We start from the raw sequence: 19,278 nt of genomic DNA, 5'->3' as shown, positions 1-19,278 counted from the left end.
TTGGCCTTTGCGGCAGCGAGTGCCTCCCTGAAGGTGCTGCATGCTCCAGACCCGGGAAGGTGGTCGACCTTCTCTGACTGGCATAAAAAGCACTTTGGAGTTTCCGTGCAGGCCGAGGCCTGGTGGCCGCACTTCCAGCAAGCACTGCTTCTATCAGGGCCTTTGCAGTCTGCTTTTTGGTGTCCGTAGCCTAGACACCTGAAGCATCGCTGCACGTCTACCCTCTGTCTAAGCCTACATTGCAGCCAGCCGATACAGATTTTGCGTTGGCTAGTAAAAGGACGCCTACAGCTTCGTCCACTTCAATAGCTGCCATCTTCTGTTCACGCTGGTTTGCCGAGAAAATAGACACACGGACCTGCCCCGTCATTTCCCCGCCAGCAGCTTTCCTAACAGCCTGGGCAACTTCTTCGGCGGTTGCCAGACAGTCCATGCCCAGCACCTCTATTGTTATTATTATTATTATTATTATTATTATTTTTTTTTTTTTTTTTGTTACGTGGATGGATTAATATTATTATTATTTTTTTTTTTTTTTTGTTACGTGGAAGGAGGAAATGCTTTATGCACTAACCGGGTTTTTAAGCCTCGGTGCTACTCTCTGTAGCAGCGAGCCTCTCCGAGTGTAGGACTCCCTTTCTTTTTCTTCATGGTCTACCCACTAAAAACTAACCTCCCACGGCCCGCGCATTTTCCGCACCTGGGACCGCGTTTAGCATAACTTCGGGCACGGAAGCGCGCTACGTGAGCTCTTTGGCTACTCTCACGTTATTGGGCTAAGCAACCATCTTGCCGTTTAGCTAGGAGAATATTCCTTGCATATCTGCTGACCATGTCCCATCTGTCATTTCCGCAGGTCATTTTATGGATGACACTGCCCGGGGATAGGTCGCCTAGTGTTACTTCCACTCTTCTTGGTTGCTGTGCGAAGTGATCGCATTCGAAAAAGGTGTGGCGTACGTCGGCTATGAGCCCACAGTATAAGCAATTCGGATTTTCAACCTTGCCCATCCTGTGGAGGTATTCCCGGAAGTAGCCGTGGCCACTTAAAAACTGTGTCAGGTAGAAGTCGACCTCTCCATGTGGCCGTTCTAACCATGGCTCCAGCTCGGGAATCAGTTCCCTGGACCACTTGCCTGCAGTGCTGCAGCTCCATTGGTGTTGCTAGCGTCGGATAGAATCTTTTCGCGCCTGCGCGGCAGCAACATCTCTACGTACTTCTCCTCGGAGGTGGTAAATTGATTTCCTCTCCTCAGCGAGAAGATGTATCGGTATGGTTCCCGCAATAACAAGAACTGCGTCTGCGGATACCGTGCGGTAAGCTGAGGCAATTCGTAGCGCCCCTCTGCGTTGGACAGAAGTAATAGCTGCTCGATACTTTCGGAATTTCATTGCATCCGCCCAAATTTCTTCCCCGTACAAGAGTATAGAATCCGAAGCGGAAGCAAGCAGCTTTCTTATACATGGCCTTGGCCCGCCTGTGTTTGCCATTAATCGGCTCAAGTATCCTATGGTCCGTGCAGTTTTCTCACAGGCTCCTTGAAAGTGTTCCGAGAAGGTTAGTTTGCTATCTAGCCTCACCCCAAGGTATTTCGTGGAGCTGCGTGTTTGTACTTGTTGTTCTCCAACCATCATATTCGTAATGGTGAAAATTCGTCTCTTCGTGAGGATTACGATCTCAGTTTTCGCTGTCGCGCCCTGAGCTCAGCCTCCACCATTATTATTATTATTATTATTATTATTATTGTTATTATTATTATTATTATTATTATTATTATTATAATATACATATATATAGATTATATAGATATAGATATAGATAATACTACTCAGTGCTTTTATATAAGATGAAATCTTTTTTTAAATGAAATGAGTGGAATGAAATGAATGAAATGATTCGGAGGTCTGCCACAGTTCATCACTATATGGTAGGTAGTTCATAGATATAACTAGGTTGGAATGTGTTTGTCTAGTTAAGATAATTATATATATACAATGTAAATAACATAAGCTAGGCTTAATTAAACTGTAATAAATAAGTAACTGTAATGATACCTGAAAATGCCGTTTAGAGCGATAGTGAGAGAGGAACGGAGAGTTATGCGAAAAGATATAGGCAGAAAAAGAAAAAAGGGTAAATAAGCGATAGGAGTGGGAGTTGAAGAGGGCAAGAAAGTAAAAATAAACAGAGGGAGAAGAAGGAAATGGTTTTAAAAACGTGTGAGGGGAAGATAGTAAGGCGAGTAAGCAAAAGAAAGGAAGAAGAAAAATTCAGGGAGGTTGAGGGAGAGGAAAAAAGGGAAAATACCAAGGAAATAAGGCGATCAAACAAGGAGAAAAGAAAGAGGCAAGGAGATAAAAAAAATTTTTTTTTTTAAGAAGATGTAATAAGAAAAATAACTTCGAAAGTTGTCAAATCACATACATACATTTGTTTTCAAATCCCAGAGAAATTGCTATCGAATCGAGTTACATAATAGGGTCCCTGTCCCCTATGTACATTTGGGTGTGATATATTTCAAACATATTGGAATTAAAAGTAGTTCCATTACATGCTCAGTATACGCAGCTATCAGTTTCTTACTTTTCTCTCGAACACTCCCTGAGTCGCCTCATCTGATATTGTCATGATCCGTGGTCTCTGCACCATATAGCAGGACGGGTGCCATAAGTGACCCGAGGGTGAGAACTTTACTTTTCCACTGCCTACTTTGTCCGTAGTAACATTAACTGGTGAGAATGACTAGCTCTGGAGTTGAAGGCTGGCGTTTTAAACTGTGTTAGTGCGCCGAGTCTTTACTTGGTGATAGCACGTACATCGTTTTGCCCTCATCAAACCCATTTTTCCGCTCATTTTTCCAGTTTGGAATAAGCAGAACTCACGGCGCGGGTGTTTTGGCCGATGATGTCAATGTTATCGTCAAATACCAGTAATTGCATGCTCTCATAAAATATAAAATTCAGACTCAGCGGCTAGGTGGTTTTCAAATCAAGATCTGATGCATAGTGGAAACCCGGTAGATGGTAGATTTACCAGGTTTGAACCCAATTTACTTTGGGCTTCAATTTTTGCACAATATGCTTGAAAGGATTTTATATGCGATTATAAGAAAACTTATTTCGCAAAAGTTGGCTCAGTTTGCAGGATCCCTGTACACTGTACCTTTCACTTGATTAAGAGTTTCATGGAAAGAGGCCGATATATTACAAATATTTGGAAAATTTTTGGTAATTATGAATTTAAGAGCAACGGTTTTACTTTTAACTAAGAGCAGTAATTTTCCATCGCGGAGAGTGGAAATAGAGTGCACTTCATTACTTATAATTTGAATTGCTCGATGAATAGCGAAAGGCGAAAAAGACGAGAAAAATTTTGATGAATCAGCGGATTCAACAACAACAAACTTCGGATCTTCAACCTTAACTTCTGCTAGAAAGGGGAAAAGGACTACTGGCGATGCAGTACCGTTTTTATATTTTTTCTTTATGGGTCCAGAGTACAATAATTGAAAGCGATTTGCCTTCAAAGTCTTTTGGCCGTTGGCCATAATAATTAATTTTCTTATTCACTTATGAGAATAATATAGATTTACACACGCGGAAATTAAAAATGAAAATATATATACAAAATCGCACAAGAGTCAGCTAGTCTTCAAAGAACCGCAATAGAATAAAAGTAACCAATTAACTCCGTAGGCGAAGAGAGAACGTCTGTTCAACGCTAGAGATAGTCGGTGACTGTAAGTTGGGTATATACCCCAACATTGTACGTAAAATATATTTTTTTCTTGAACAAAAAAGGTCACAGCCTCATTGATATTTGTTTAGGTATTTTTGTATGGCTTTTTATTCTTTTCCATTTTGTTCTTATTTCATCAAGTGCTAACTGTAATGGGATATTAAAAAACACTCGTCAAAAGAAACAAAATTTTTATCGTCGCAGATTAGAGAATTATTCTTTTTTTTAATTCAATCGTATTGTTTATCGACTGCTGTGTGGAATATCACCACTGTTTCAAAAATGCCCTATAAGATAAACCTTTTGAAAAAGGGTCTATTTCAGAATTTGTTTCAAAAACGGCCTTTCTGATCATAAGTTAAATATTTTTTGACTTAAGGTAAGGCGTCAAAAAAATTTCAGACTGAGATTTCTTCAAACGAATTCTGAAATATGGCATTTTTGAAAGGGTAACCGAGATAGGTTGATATTCTACTCATCAGTTGTTTTGTTGTATATTGAGTTGGACGTTACTCTAACTAATATATTGAATTACTTCTGGTTTATGTTTTTTTAGGAAGCCCATAGATCTTGGCGGCCTGGCTTCACGCCCCGGGCAAAACAACATCGTAGTTTTAGAAACAAGATTTTTCAAATAGAAGTGTTTGGCAAGAAATAAAAGGATTTATAATCATCTTATCTATTAGTTTGTCAAGAAGGTATTAATTTATTATTTTTGTAAGTAATGATCGTCGATCCCAACGTGGTCGATCTGAGTTCGTGTATTTCGATCGCTATTCGAGTACCGGCGAAGTCGATCAGCCCAAGTACATTAGGAAAAATTTCATTAGTAGGTTGAATTTTCAGACTTTGGGGTCCAAAAACACCTTATTTGCCCCCTGGTGTTAAAGTCGCTAAGCACTAATTTTTTTTGTTTTGTTGTATGAGGTGGGTTTTGTCTAAGGCTGGGGTAACGCTCAGTCAATCCAGAGTCGAGTAAAGGTCCCACAAACCCCAACTGAATAAATACACGATATTTATGTGTTACGAACACACGCACACACGGCTGGAGATATTAGGCGGGCAGCAGCTTTCCGTCGCAAGATAGCGAGGGGGCGGAGTGGCGGCTAACGGTCGTTGGAGTAGAGGAGGTTCGGTAGGGCGGTTCAACGGTCGGGTGACAGGCGGACTCGTACGGCGGTATGGAAGCAGCGGCGGGATAGAAGCAGCGGCTTAACGGCGGAAGGATGGCAAGCGGCCAGTGGCTAGTGTAGCAGCGGCGGGACGGATGCCTCGGCTTAACGGCGGTAGGGTGGCAGACGGTCAGCGGTCGTCGTAGCAGCGGCGTGCCCGATGCAGCAGCTTAACGGCGGTAGGACGGCGAACGAACAACGGTCGTAGCAGCGGCGGGACGGATGCAGCGGCTTAACGGCGGTAGGATGGCAGACGGTCAACGGTCATCGTAGCAGCGTCGTGACGCATTCAGCGGCTTAACGGCGGTAGGATGGCGAACGACCAACGGTTAGTGTGGCAGCGGCGGCACCAGCAAGGCGGGAGTGGCACGGCGGTAGTATGGCGGACGGCCAACGGTCGGCGTAGCACCGGCGGGATGGAAGCAGCGGTGGAACCAGAGGGGCGACGATGCGACGGCAGCGGCGGTGGGCTACGGAGCACATACCAGGGCCGTGGTGAGAGGGGAAGTAGGCTGGCGATGGGGTTTACTTGGACAGCGGCGGCTCGTTCCGGGCGGGGTCGGTTGACGGTATCGGCGGGATCGGATTGATCGGCAGTCTTCGGCAGAATCGATAGTAGTCCGGTCGGTCACCTGGGGAAGAGACTGCGAGGACTCGTTAGTGCTGGTTTCACCGCTGGACATCCCCTTCTCCCTACCAGGCTAAACCAGTCCTTAGGGGGAAGGGGGGGGGGGGTATAGTCATTAAGACGTCGGGCCGCTCAACACCCAGGGGGTGACGGGTGGCAATAGCACAAAGGCATCCGCCCCGCTCGTCCTAACCTGGGTGAAGGGTGACCCGTGCCATGACGGCGCCCCTTTCAATCAACTAGCCGAAGCCAGAGCTGAGGGGGAGGGGTTATATAGTCATTAAAGCGTCGGGCCGCCCAACACCCAGGGGGGCGACGGATGGCAATAGCGCAAAGGCATCCGCCCCGCTCGTCCTTACCTGGGTGAAGGGTGACCCGCGCCATGACAGCGCCCCTTCCACTCAGCTGGCCGAAGCCAGAGCTGAGGGGGAGGGGTGACATAGTCATCAAAGCGTCGGGCCGCTCAACACCTAGGGGAGCGACGGGTGGCAATAGCACAAAGGCATCCGCCCCGCTCGTCCTTACCTGGGTGAAGGCTGACCCGCGCCATGACGGTGCCCCTTCCACTCAACTAGCCGAAGCCAGAGCTGAGGGGGAGGGGTTATATAGTCATTAAGGCGTCGGGCCGCCCAACACCCAGGGGGGCGACGGGTGGCAATAGCGCAAAGGCATCCGCCCGCTCGTCCTTACCTGGGTGAAGGGTGACCCGCGCCATGACGGTGCCCCTTCCACTCAACTAGCCGAAGCCAGACCTGAGGGGGAGGGGTGACATAGTCTCAAGGCGTCGGGCCGCTGAACACCGAGGGGGGCGACGGGTGGCAATAGCACAAAGGCATCCGCCCCGCTCGTCCTTAACTGGGTGAAGGGTGACCCGCTCCATGACAGCACCCTTTCCACTCAGCTAGCTAGAAGGAGGGAAAAGTATGTCTTTAAAAAGACATCCACTCCCGCTGGCTCACCTGCGAGGATTGAATTGCAAAAATGCAAATTCGATGTTTATATGGGTGGTGCCGCAAACTGGTTGAGAAGTCAACATACCATTATTGTGGTTTTCATTGGTTTGCTATCAGTGGTTGTTGACTATGCTATAAAAGAATAAGTACAAGTGGTTGTTGACTATGCTATAGAAAAATAAGTACAGTGAGGTTCAGGTTTAAGTGAATAAGGAAATACAGGTTTCGTTATTGTAACACTACGTTACAGTCCCCCTCCCACTTCGGTTGACGGAAATCTGCGGTGGGGAAAGATGGATATCTAGGCATGGCCTAGGTCTTATGCCGGTGTGCATGTGGGCGAAGCACTTTATTAATTTTTTTTTCTCAAAAATATACAGAGTCATTCCACTTATATCTAACAGAGTTTATGTTTTTAATTAATTTGTATAACGTAAGAATAATTACATTTCGTTGTTAAAACTAACAGAGTATACAGCGGCTTAACGCTGGTAGGATGTCGTACGGCCAACAGTCGTCGTAGTAGCGGCGGGACGGAAGCAGCGGCTTAACTGCGGTAGGATGGCGGACGGCCAATGGTCGTCATTCCAGCGGCGGGACGGATGCAGCGGCTTAGCGGCGGTAGGATGGCGGACGGCCAACGGTCATCATAGCAGCGGCGGCATAACGGCGATAGGATTGCGGACGGCCAACGGTCGTCGTAGCAGCGGCGGCTTAAAGGTGGTAGGGTAGCGAACAGCCAGTGGTTGGTGTAGCAGCGGTGGCAACAACACGGCGGGATCGGTACGGTGGTAGTATTGCAGACGGCCGATGGTCGGCTTAGCACCTGTGGGATTGAAGCAGTGGCGGCTCTAGTGGGGCGACGATGTGACGGCAGCAGCGATGGGCTACGGAGCGCATACCAGGGCCGTGGTAAGAAAGGGATGCAAGCTGGCGACGGGGTTTTTCTGGACAGCGGCTGCATGTTCTGGGCGGAGTCGGATGGGCGTACCGGCGGGCTCGGGCTGGTCGGTCGGCTTCGGTAGGATCGGGCTGATCGATCGTCTTCGGCAGGCTCGATAGTCGGCGGGGTCGGTCACCTGCGGGAGACACTGCGAGGACTCAGGTTAGTGCTGGTTTCACCGCTGGACACCTCCACTAACCTATTTGCACACTAGCAGAAGGAGCGCAAGGGGGGCGGGGTTGTACCAGCCGAGACACCGTGGGTCGATCCGTGGGCGGGGGTTTCGATTTATTATAATACATAATATTCTTCTTCTTTGTTTCCATCTTCCTCGGGTGGTGATTTCATCATGGCTATCAGGTATTCGGTAAAATGTGGCCCGAAAAAAATAGGCCCCTTCGTGTTTTTGTTCGGTTGCCTGGCCACTGGTACTGCTCCCTCCGTGTGCACCCGCCCTGACGTTGTTTTATTTCGCCGAAGTTTATGCCTGCTGCAGATGCTTTTGTACCCTCTTTTCTGACCATGTTTATTGCAACTGCCATTTGTGGAATCTCCTAATCCCATGTGCCGTGGTCGCTCAGGAACGGTGCTAACGCTTTTCCGCCAAACTGCTTCCCATTGTCTGTGAGGAAGGTTTTCGGAGAACCAAGTAAATATATGACCTTTTCTTGTAGCGCTTTGAGCACGCTTGCCGTCTTTGCTTGGCGCGCCGGGATTAACTCCACCCACTTGTAGAATTTGTAGATCATGGCGAGGAGGTAATTGCTTCTTTGCTTGGAACGTGGTAGTGGTTGCACGAAGTCGATGGTTACTATTTCCCGTGGCTGCGGATATTGCATGGTTGCCAATAATCTCACCGGGCTCTTCTCGGTCGGTTTTTATTATGTAAAATATGTCTGGTTTTTGTATCGGTGTGTCGGTGTTTTGTAACGGGCGGCAGGAGAGCGCATTGAATATCGCGTTCGGCGCTCTTTTTCGGTACTTTTTATTGAGGTTGAATTTTTGTATAGCCGGGTAACAGGGGTAGAAGCGTTGCTTCAGCGGTCGGTTATGTTTACGGATGGTCGAATGTTCGGCTGCGGTAATTGGGCTAACGGTTTTACTTAATCGCTTCTGTTGGTGCGCTGAAAAAGTTCCTGCTCCGAATTTTGGTCATTGCTCACGTGTTCCCGGCTGGTCATTGCACATAGTGTGTCTAACTCGGCTGACCTTCTGGTCAACGTGACTTCTAACGGTTGGCCATCTAGCGTGAGGGTGATTCCCCTTTCCCGTAAAAAGTCCATTCCTAAGATCATCCGTTCTGCCAGGTTCGGGATGACGGACATCATTGTGTTAGTCGTTCGTCCTTGGTACGTAATCCTTGCTGGGTAGGAATTCGAACTACAGACACACGTCTGGTCTGCCAATTGGACGCTCCGCCTGTTAAGATGTAGTTTGATGTTCCTCTCCAGGTGGTTTCGTATTGACGCATCGACGTATGAAAGGGTGGCGCCGGTGGCCATTAGCGCGCGCACGCTCATGCCCTCGATGGTTATCGGTATATAGAAACGATCATCTACTTTCATTTCGGCAGTGGGATCGCAGGCTGGTGGTTCAATAGGCTTCTGTGGCCGCACAAATAATGTTTGGCGGCTTCCTCTCACATAACTTGACGGCATCGTGGATGTGTTGTTGTCGGTGGATTGGTTGGTCGAAGGGCATAGGCAGTCCCTGGAGAGGATGTTGTCTTGTCCACACCTGGAGCAGAACATTCTCCAGCGGCCCCTTCATTGGAAGCGGCGGTGTCCGCGTTCCTTGCAGCGCCATCAGCACTCCTTGCTATCGTACTCCTTTTGAAGATGATACAGGCTGTGCATCGCCTCTTTGTCCTGTTTCGCTTCCTCGCTTTTTAGCAGCTCATATTCCTCCGTTATTTCCAGGAGCTCATCGATCGTCTTAAACTCGCTGCGCTTGACGAAGAGGCGGTATTCAACGCGTAGGCCATCGTATATTCGCTCGAGGTGATTTTCCTTGCACATTGTCGGATGCTGGCGGATCAGCGTTTCCAATGCGAGGACATAGTCGTTGGCTTTTTCTCGGCCTTGTTGCCTGCGTTTTCGGATGGCCTCTTCTAAATGTTGAAGATGACGCTTAGGCAGAAAAAAAATTTCACCCCCCTTCGAAAATCGCTACAGTGGTTGATTTGTTGCTTACGGATGCGGTACCATTGGAGTGCTGTGCCACGCAGCAGTTCCGGCAGCGTTAGGATGAGCCGGTCGACGGGGATGCGATAACATTCGGCGAGCTCCTCTATTCTCTCCAGAAATTCGTGCAGCGACTCCTCTCCCGAAAAATGCGGATCCCAGTGGCGGACAGTATTCATTTGCTCAATGGAGCTCATTTCGTCTCGTTTTGGTTGCGCGCGTTCTCTCTCATGCGCATGTGAGGGGGAATTTTGTACCTGGATGGCGGTTATTGACTTGGTCGGTTGTGTTGGGGTGATGTTTAGTGTCGGTGTTGGTAGTTTAACTGGTTTCCCTTCGTCCTCTTCTACTTCCTTCTCCAACTCCTTCAGTAGGTCTTCGCTTGATTTCCTCGTGCGTTTTGCTTGCACGTACGTGCTTAGTGCGCGGCGTAGATCGGCTACGGTTTGGCCTTCCACGGGAATGCTACACTCCTCTATCAGCCTCTCCCTTTTCAGTAAGTAGATCCAATTGAGTGAGTCGGTATTTAGCGTCGTAACTTCGGGGGCCGGTGTGTTTGTTGTTTCTGATGGTGTATTCGTCGAACCCGTCCCGGCAGTGTTGGTGGTTGTTGTATTTGTTTTTCCACGGTCATCTGCGGAGGAGGTAGTGTAGCAGCGGAGGGACGGATGCGTCGGCCTAACGGCGGTAGGGTGGCAGACGGCCAACGGTCGTCGTAGCAGCGGCGTGACGGATGCAGCAGCTTAACGGCGGTAGGACGGCGAACGACCAACGGTCGTAGCAGCGGCGGAACAGATGCAGCGGCTTAACGGCGGTAGGATGGCAGACTGCCAACGGTCGTCGTAGCAGCGTCGTGACAGATGCAGCGGCTTAACGGCGGTAGAATGGGGAACGGCCAACGGTCGTCGTAGCAGCGTCGTGACGGATGCAGCGGCTTAACGGCGGTAGGATGGCGAACGGCCAACGGTTAGTGTGGCAGCGACGGCACCAGTAAGGCGGGAGGGGCACGGCGGTAGTATGGCGGACGGCCAACGGTCGGCGTAGCACCGGCGGGATGGAAGCAGCGGCGGCACCAGAGGAGCGACAATGCGACGGCAGCGGCGGTGGACTACGGAGCGCGTACCAGGGCCGTGGTGAGAGGGGAAGTAGGCTGGCGATGGGGTTTATCTGGACAGCGGCGGCTCGTTCCGGGCGTGGTCGGTTGACGGTATCGGCGGGATCGGATTGATCGGCAGTCTTCGGCAGAATCGATAGTAGGCCAGTTGGATACCTGCGAGGACTGAATTGCAAAAATGCAAATTCGCTGTTTATATGGGTGGTGCCGCAAACTGGTTGAGAAATAAACACACCATTATTGTGATTTTCATTGGTTTGCTATCAGTGGTTGTTGGGTATGCTATAGAAGAATAAGTACAAGTGGTTGTTGACTATGCTATAGAAGAATAAGTACACGGACGTTTAGGTGGCTATGCTATAGAAAAGTAAGTACAGGGAGGTTCAGGTTTAGGTGAATAAGGAAATACAGGGGGGGGGGGGGGGGGGGTTACGTTATTGTAACGCTACGTTGCAGTTGATTTTCCGACAGGGTGGATAAATGATGTATATTGGAACGATTATCCGCCGAAACCGGTTTGTCCCGAAACCAAACTTGACAAGGGATGACGGAAAATCGCTCTAATATACATCAAACACGACTTTCGTATCATGGCGAAAGCAGCGCTCGTATGTGCGTTTTAAACGTTCATAGAAAGCGTTATACGCCTCATCGTTTTTTTCTTTGTCAGTGCATTTACGCACGTGAATCATATAATAAAAAAAATTCTTTTATTCGGATAGAGGCGAGACGTTCGCCCACAGGCGGGAGCGCCAATACTTGACGACAAAGTCTCACTCCCGTCACGAATCCGACGTCGAAGCTGCGCTTATTTTTATGGCCATTCCAGTAGATGTCACAGTTTTTAATCTTCTTCCTTCCTTGCCTCGTTCAACGCATTTTTTGATGACGTGTATTGCTTTGGCGAGGACATCAACCAGCCGAGCATCTGCGCCAATCCTCTGCTGTGAAGCAAATTCCCATCATACAACATGGGGTAGTACGAACATCAACAACAGGGGTGAGTACCTCCTTCAGTTTATCAGTAGTAATAATATAAGCATTATCAATCGGGGCAATGAACTCACCTTTGTAAATGCTATTAGAGGGGAAGTTATATGGCCAGCACCGTCACTAACTGGCATGTTTCAAGAGAGGAATAAATGTCGAACTACAAACACATTGTATTCGACATTGGTCACTTTCCGGAAAATCCCAGGAAACGAACTGGGAGCTTTTCCGTTTTATTATTGAGGAAGCTGGTAACAGCTTACAGCGACCGATAACCACCGTGCAGGAGCTTGAGAAGGAAGCTGAACAGCTCCACTCAGACATTAAAACAGCTTTCAATGAGAGTTGCCCCCAAGGAAAGATACGTACACAATGTGATGTGCCTTGGTGGAACAAAAAGCTTGGGCAGCTAAGATGCCAGGCTAGGAAGCTGTTCAATGACCCGACTTTTGTTACAGCGGCAAGAGAAGGTCCTGCACCTCGCCCTGGTTAGTAGAAAACTGGAAGATCGGATATCGGGTTGGAGTGTTCTCAGCGAGCACTTCTCTGATCACCGATATATTCAGTTCCCTTTGAACGAAGAACATCCTGGTAAAATATCCTTAAGGAACCCAAAAAGTACTAACTGGAACTTATATTGAAGAAAGCTGAGAGAGCTATTGCCTGCGGCGCCTGCCGTAAATTTGGATCTGTCCGAAACTGAGGTGGGTGTTCTGGTGAACTTCACGTCAGCAAGTAATAACGCCTTTCAACGTTCCTTTCCGTTGAAAAAGGAAGGGCAAGCCGCTCTGATGGTCTGATTCTCTTGACGACCTATGATCGTCCAGTAGGCGGCTCTTCAATAGAGCCAGGAGGAGTAAACTACCATCGGACTAGGAGCTCTCTAAGGTGAGTCTGGGGATTTATGATTTGAAATAAGGATAGCCGAGCTAGTTTCATGGAGAAGCTTCTTCGAAAATGTCGAAGGTTACAACGAATCCGCGAGGCACAGAAAAATGCTTTCAAGGAATCCAGCCAGTTTGGGATGTGTGAAAAATGATAATGGGGGCTGGTCTATGAGTAACGAGGCATCGCCCAAGTTCCTATTGCACTGTCATTTTCCCGATGTCCCAGTTGCACAGGAATCTCCACCTGCGCAGTCCGCGATCGCTGGCTAAGCAGAAATGCCTGCCATTCAACTACGGAAAAGTCAGGCTGGGCTTTAAACTCGTTCAAGCCTCATAAGTGTCCGGGCCCGGATGGCATCATTCCTGCGAAACTTCAAAGTCCTTTAGGGAGTTCCTGCAACTAGTTGGCCATCATTTACACGAAATGCCTTAGGCTTAGCTATTTTCCGAAGTCGATCAAGATTATCATCATTCCGAAGGCCAATTCGCCTCTCGTCGTTTCTACTTAAGACGTTTGAGCGGTTGATTGACCTTTACCTACGGGTATTCCTCGGGGGTTACTGTCGGCTTCGCCGCATGCCTATTGTAAAGGCAAATCAACGGAAACGGCTCTCCATTCGATTGTCTAGCAAATAGATGGGTCCTTAGAATGCAAAGGATTTGCTCTGGGTACCCTCCTAGACATCGAGGGGGCTTTAAACAATGTCTTACAAGGGGCAATCGAAAGGGCTTTGGTTGGTATAGGAGTCGAGAGGGCTCTGGTTGAATTTATTAACAAACTTCTCTGCAGCAGAACTGTCGCAGCAGAGAGTGGAGGGGCATGCTGTCGGGTGGTTGCCTATGCAAATGTACTGGCTATCCTAGTCAGGGGTAAATTTCTGGGCACCCTGCGAGATGGTCTGCAGGGCTACCTGTATACTGTGGCTAGGTGGCTGAATCATGTGGACTGACGATCAACCCGGGGAGACGTAACTGGTTCTTTTCACCAGGAGATATAAAATGCCCGCTTTCAGAACTCTCTCGATTAGAGGGGTACCGGTGGTACTCTCTGACAGAGACTATTTTGGACAAGAAACTGTCCTGGAAACGCAATGTGGAAAATAGGTCTAGGAAGGCCACGGGTACCTTTTACTGCTGCAGGGGGCGGGGCTATCGGACAGGGATGGGGACTTTCGCCAGGAGTAGTACACTGGCTTCATGGGATATTATTAAATCGATTCTTCTCTATAGGATGCTGGTCTGGTAGAATTCTCTAGAGACGTTGAGAACCACCAAAATATTAGTGTCAGTACAACGGATGGTGCTGGTTGGTATCATCGGCGCTCTTAGAAAAACACCTACTTTGGCATTGAATTTCATGGTGAAATACATCCAGTTGATATTGCGCGGCCCGGTCGTTCATCAGGCTTCGTGATATGGGCTATGGGCTTTCTGACTTCGTGCACTATAGCCTTCTTACCAGGTTCTACTTTATCCCTGACAGAATGGACTATTATATGCCGATAACAGCTCCCTTTATAACCTCCACCCCAGTCATCCTACCAAGAGGGTAATGGGGAAGAGAACTTATCTTGGGCAGGGGACCGGTTCACTTGTTCATGGATGGGTCGAAGTTAGACGGAACGTAAGCCGCACGTTTACCGGCTGCAAGGTGGCTGATCACTGCAGGGTCTGCCAAGCGGAAGTTGCTGCGATTAAGGATCCAGTGGATGAAATGCTAGTTCTGGCTATTACGGTATGAGAAAATAATGTTCAGTCTGATAGCCAAGCGGTTATTAAGCCCTTGAGCTCAACTATAGTGCTATCGGGGGTGGTCTGGGATTGCCTGACCTCGCTTGCGATTGCATCGAACTATTTATGGGTCCCGGGACATAGTGGTATCCTGGGAAACTGGTAAGCGGCTCTCTTTGCCCGCATCAGTACAACTCAACCGCATGAAGATGGCTTTAGGGATTTTGGGATTCCGTTGGCCACCTGTGGTTTGCTCCTGCATAGATGGGCCTCGAATCAGCTCAGCAAGCGTTGGGTGGACACCACCTCTTGCAGGGTAGCAAGATCTTTCTCGCCGTAAGTTCATGACAGGAGGTCTGTCGAAATAACTGGGTTCATCAAGGCTCATCCGTCAATGGTCGTTGGGTTTTTGACAGGGCACTGTCCAATGGGAATCAATGCGGTACGTCTCAATATACTGGAAACCCATCCTGCTGTAGGTGTATGGAGGATGATGAGGTGGAATCAGCGAATCACTTTATGCTTCATTGCCCAGGTTGTGATCGGTCTCATTCGAAACTATATCGTTGCTACGGAAGTAGCTATAGCTACGTCACAGTTATATAATTGTATGTGGTATCACAACTGACCTTCATGTTGTCCAAGTGAGCTTCCCCTATAAGGGCAGATACCACCTAACTTAACCTAGTCTTAAACCGAGTATGTCAGATTGGCCTAGCCAAGTTGTTGCCTTCTCAGATTAGCTCACAACTAAACGTATGTTTATCTTTAAGGAGAAACCAGCTCATTTCCTTTTAACTATATTGAACATACAAATATAAACAATATTTAACTTAAAAAAAATATATTCCATCTTTAGGCCAATATATATTGCCGCCCTCTTGCCAGAAACAGGAATGTGTAAAAACCTAATTGTTGAAAATCGGGTTTTAAGGATTACTGCCTCCGAATTAACAACATCATTTCACATTCACCTTATTTAGAACAATTTCTTGTTAATCGAGTGAACTGTTCAACTCAAAATCTTTCAAAAATGTACATTACATCTTCTGGAAAGTTGGCGGCAGTATGTGTGAAATAACATTTTCAGCAACGCCTAAACTAAAATAGAGAAATATAATAACTCGGACTTAATAAGGGGACTCATTAAAGCATATAAATTTATAAGGTTGTAAAATTATATCCGTTTACACAAACTGTTATATGAACGCAACTAGTAATATTCTACATAAACTTCATTGTCGATCAGCTGTATAACAGTCAAAAAATTTTGATTATTACCAAAATTAAAAAATTCCAAGATTAAGTGAAGAATCAAAACTAAAACGTCTTTATAAAGATATTCTTATAAATAAGTTGCTGATGTTGGTGAGTTCTAATGAAAATTACTGCTGTTATGTCTGCAAGGTTGTGTTTGCACGATGAAATGTGCGCGTGAATTTATAGTTACTAATTCATACAAAATTGGACATTTCATTTACGCAATAAATAAAGTCGGTAAATGCCAAGTACGCACATAACTTCACACAGAATGCTCCGATTTTAAAACGGTTTTTTAGCTACGTGAGATGGTACAGTTAATATAATTTGAAGGTATATAATATAGGGGCGTGGCAAATTGCCAAAATGTAGTAAAAAATTATAACATTTTTGTTTACACAGCTAAAACTCATAAACGGATGGATGGATTTAAAAAACTCCACTTTTCAGTAAAACTTTGATCTGCATAAAAAAAAAAACTTGATTCCTTTATTATATCAGCCAAATTGTTTAAACAAAAGTAACATTTTTACCAAAAAATGCGTGTATGTGGTTGTTCGCTGTGAATTGTGAGCGCTAATTGCTTTTGAGTGAGGCATGATGCGGCACATACATACGTACATATCAAAGATTATCGAAAATAAAGATGTCGGAAGGGCAAAAAATCGTGTGAAGCAAGCTTCACAAAACTTCTAGTAGGTCACATTCACCACTTACCACAGCAGAATTTGTTAACCACCACTGTCTGTATTTGTTATTTAATGATTATTTGTACACTTTTTATTCAGGTAATGTGTTCAGAATTTTAACTTTTACTCTCTAAAACTCCAATCAGTGTATTTCTGTGCTTAAATTATGTTAAACATTGTGTTAAAGTTTTTGGTGTGGTGAAAGTGACCTACTAGAATTTTGCGAAGCTCCGCTGCTTTCCACCGAAGTTTGCGCCTGCAACATCTTTATTTTCGATAATATTTGTACATATATAGCATTCGCTGCGTTATTTAACTTCGGGCGTTGGTTTGTAGGTATGTATGGATGTACATTAGGGTGGAGTGATGTTGTATGAAAAAACATTTTTTTTCGTTTTTTTTAAAGGAATGCGATACAAAGTTGTCGTTCAATGAGTGAATTCAGTGTTCAAAAGATTGTTTGATTGTCTTGATGTTTTGAGGTGCCCCAACCCAATTGAAAATTAGAAAAAAAAAATTTTTTTACAAGCTTTGATTTATTTTTTATCGAAAGTATTTTTATGACTTTCCAGTCTATTATAAAACAAATTACTTTGTGATAGGTTAAATAAAAGCCTGATGAGTTGTTTTAATGTTTTTTGTTAAGAAAAATTACAAAAATTATTTTATAAAGGAATGAAAAAACTCAGAAATAAGTAGATTATTTAGTATTAAATTGTTTTTTTTGTTTCAAAATTAGGCATTTGCTGTCGTGATAATAGTCTTGCCCTTATAAAGCCATCTCGTTTATTTTCTCCACAAACTGCACTTGAAGCTTCTGTCACCAATTTAATAACGCGCTCTACGGCTTGGGTATGGCATGGAAAATCTTTGATATTCTGGCACGTAGTCAAACCACTTTTGACAATCTCTTTCAAGGTTTCGTCAGATAAATTAGAAGTTTGAGGTGGCTCAGTTATCTTACAGTCTTGCCACGTAATTAAGTCGGTATAACCTTTGGCATCGAAATGTACGAAGGTCTTGAGTATTATCTGCTCTTGCTTTCAAAATTCGCTGATAAGCCAGCTTACGTATAATTTCTCTATCGTCTGCAAACATAACAATAAGAATACTTTCTGGATGACCGAAATATCCATTTTCTGGGATCACCTTATCAATGATTTTCTTTAAATGCTCGTTCAAATATCGAGTTAGGCTTATTGTTTGCCACAGGTGCTTAGCTCCGTTTGTACATGAGGGATTACATTTTATTGTGAACCACATTGGACCATAAACTCTCATTACGAACGTAGCTAATATCACAAAATTTTCTTCGGGGTCTATTTTAGTAGCATATAATCTTAAAATTCTATTTGCTGTTGTAAGCCATCTAGAATGGTTAAGAGGTCCAGGTGTAATATTAGCTAAATCGGGAGAAAAAATGCCAGTGCTGATAGCTGTCATCACATCGTAAAGATATTTTTGGTCGGTACTCAACTCATTTTTAGTGACTTCAGGTAATAAGGAGGTAATGGTGGTAAATTGGACAATTGTCATTGATTCACATTTTTGTAATTCAGATCCAATAGGACCCGAAAAGCATTTAGGTCCTGTAGTTTTTCCATCCAAATGCAATAAATGATGTCGCAATGGTAACTCATTCGAATGTAACTGGCAGACAAACCATTGTAATGGTTTATTAAGTTCTTTTTCCATTAACCGAAGAACACCTCCTTTGAAACCTGTATTCAGGACTGTACCATCGCAACCAACAACAACAAATTCATCCAATTTCACCGATTTTTTTCTCAAATAATTTATTATGGTACTTTCAATATCTTTAGCAGTTCCCAACTCACACGTAACATGCCCGAAATAATCACTTCCTGGTTCTGATAAAATCACATAATGGTCTTCTGTAGTTCTTTTTCTATAAAATTTGCTTTTCTTCTGAATGCTTACCAAAGTTTTATCTTTTCTGCCATCAAAATAAATACCGCGTATACTTTTATTGCAATCTGCATCTTGTAATTCTGATCACGGCGCAATTTTGAACGATGAATGACAGCACTATGATCCTTTGATGTAATAATTCCAACATCTTTTAACACAGAAGAAGCTATAATAGAAGCTGTTCTGTCAGAGACTCCAGTACGATCACAGGCGAGAGCTAGTGATGGTAAATTTAATCTCTTTTTCTTTGATGGCGGAGCAGCTATTTGTTTTGGCGATTGATGATGGCTAGAAGCTACGCTATTATTGCTTGAACTGGTACTTTCGATCGTTAAGTCATCAGGCAAAGAACGAGAGCAAAACGGCTGGTTAGGATCCATTATCTCTTTGTTACGTAGTAATTCTTTTTCTTGTCTTTTTATTTTTTTCATATTTTTTACTGTCGCAACCAAATCTACCCCGCCTATCATCATTTTTCTCGTAGTTCTTTGATCAATTAAGAAAGATACTTCTTCCTTGGGAACACGGCTGTCTTTTGAGCAAGTACATTTTGAGTTAATAAGTTTGCATTTGCAACTGCAAATATCAAATAACCTTTGGGACTCAGTAACAAATTCAGTTATCTTTTCTTGATATTTCTTGTTCGTTTGACGGCCCTGATAAGGTTTTAGTAAGCGTCTATATTTGTCATGGTAAGATCGAATAAGTTGTAGTACTCTCTTTAAGCTGACAGTGGGTAGCAACGCTTTTCGCCAGATATCTAAAATTTCCGTAGCCAATCTTTCGGATATATCATGAACTGTCGGCTCTTTTATTGTTTTTCAGGTTTTAATTCGTATCTAATAAATAAGTAATACTTCATAACATCACTATAAGTTGGTAATAGAGACACTGGTAACTTCTCTGGCAAACCAAACACAGGACAACATGTTGTTTGTCGTGTTTTGACTTGCGACATTTTACTGTAACAAAGAGAAATAATAGGTGTAACTCACATCGAAAATATTTAATTACGATCTGAATTGTATTTATCTGTAAACAGCAATTTGAAAATATT

This window comes from Eurosta solidaginis, chromosome 3 (assembly GCF_040869045.1).
Source record: "Eurosta solidaginis isolate ZX-2024a chromosome 3, ASM4086904v1, whole genome shotgun sequence".
NCBI classification, from domain to species: domain Eukaryota; kingdom Metazoa; phylum Arthropoda; class Insecta; order Diptera; family Tephritidae; genus Eurosta; species Eurosta solidaginis.
This window is presented reverse-complemented; position numbering follows the sequence as displayed.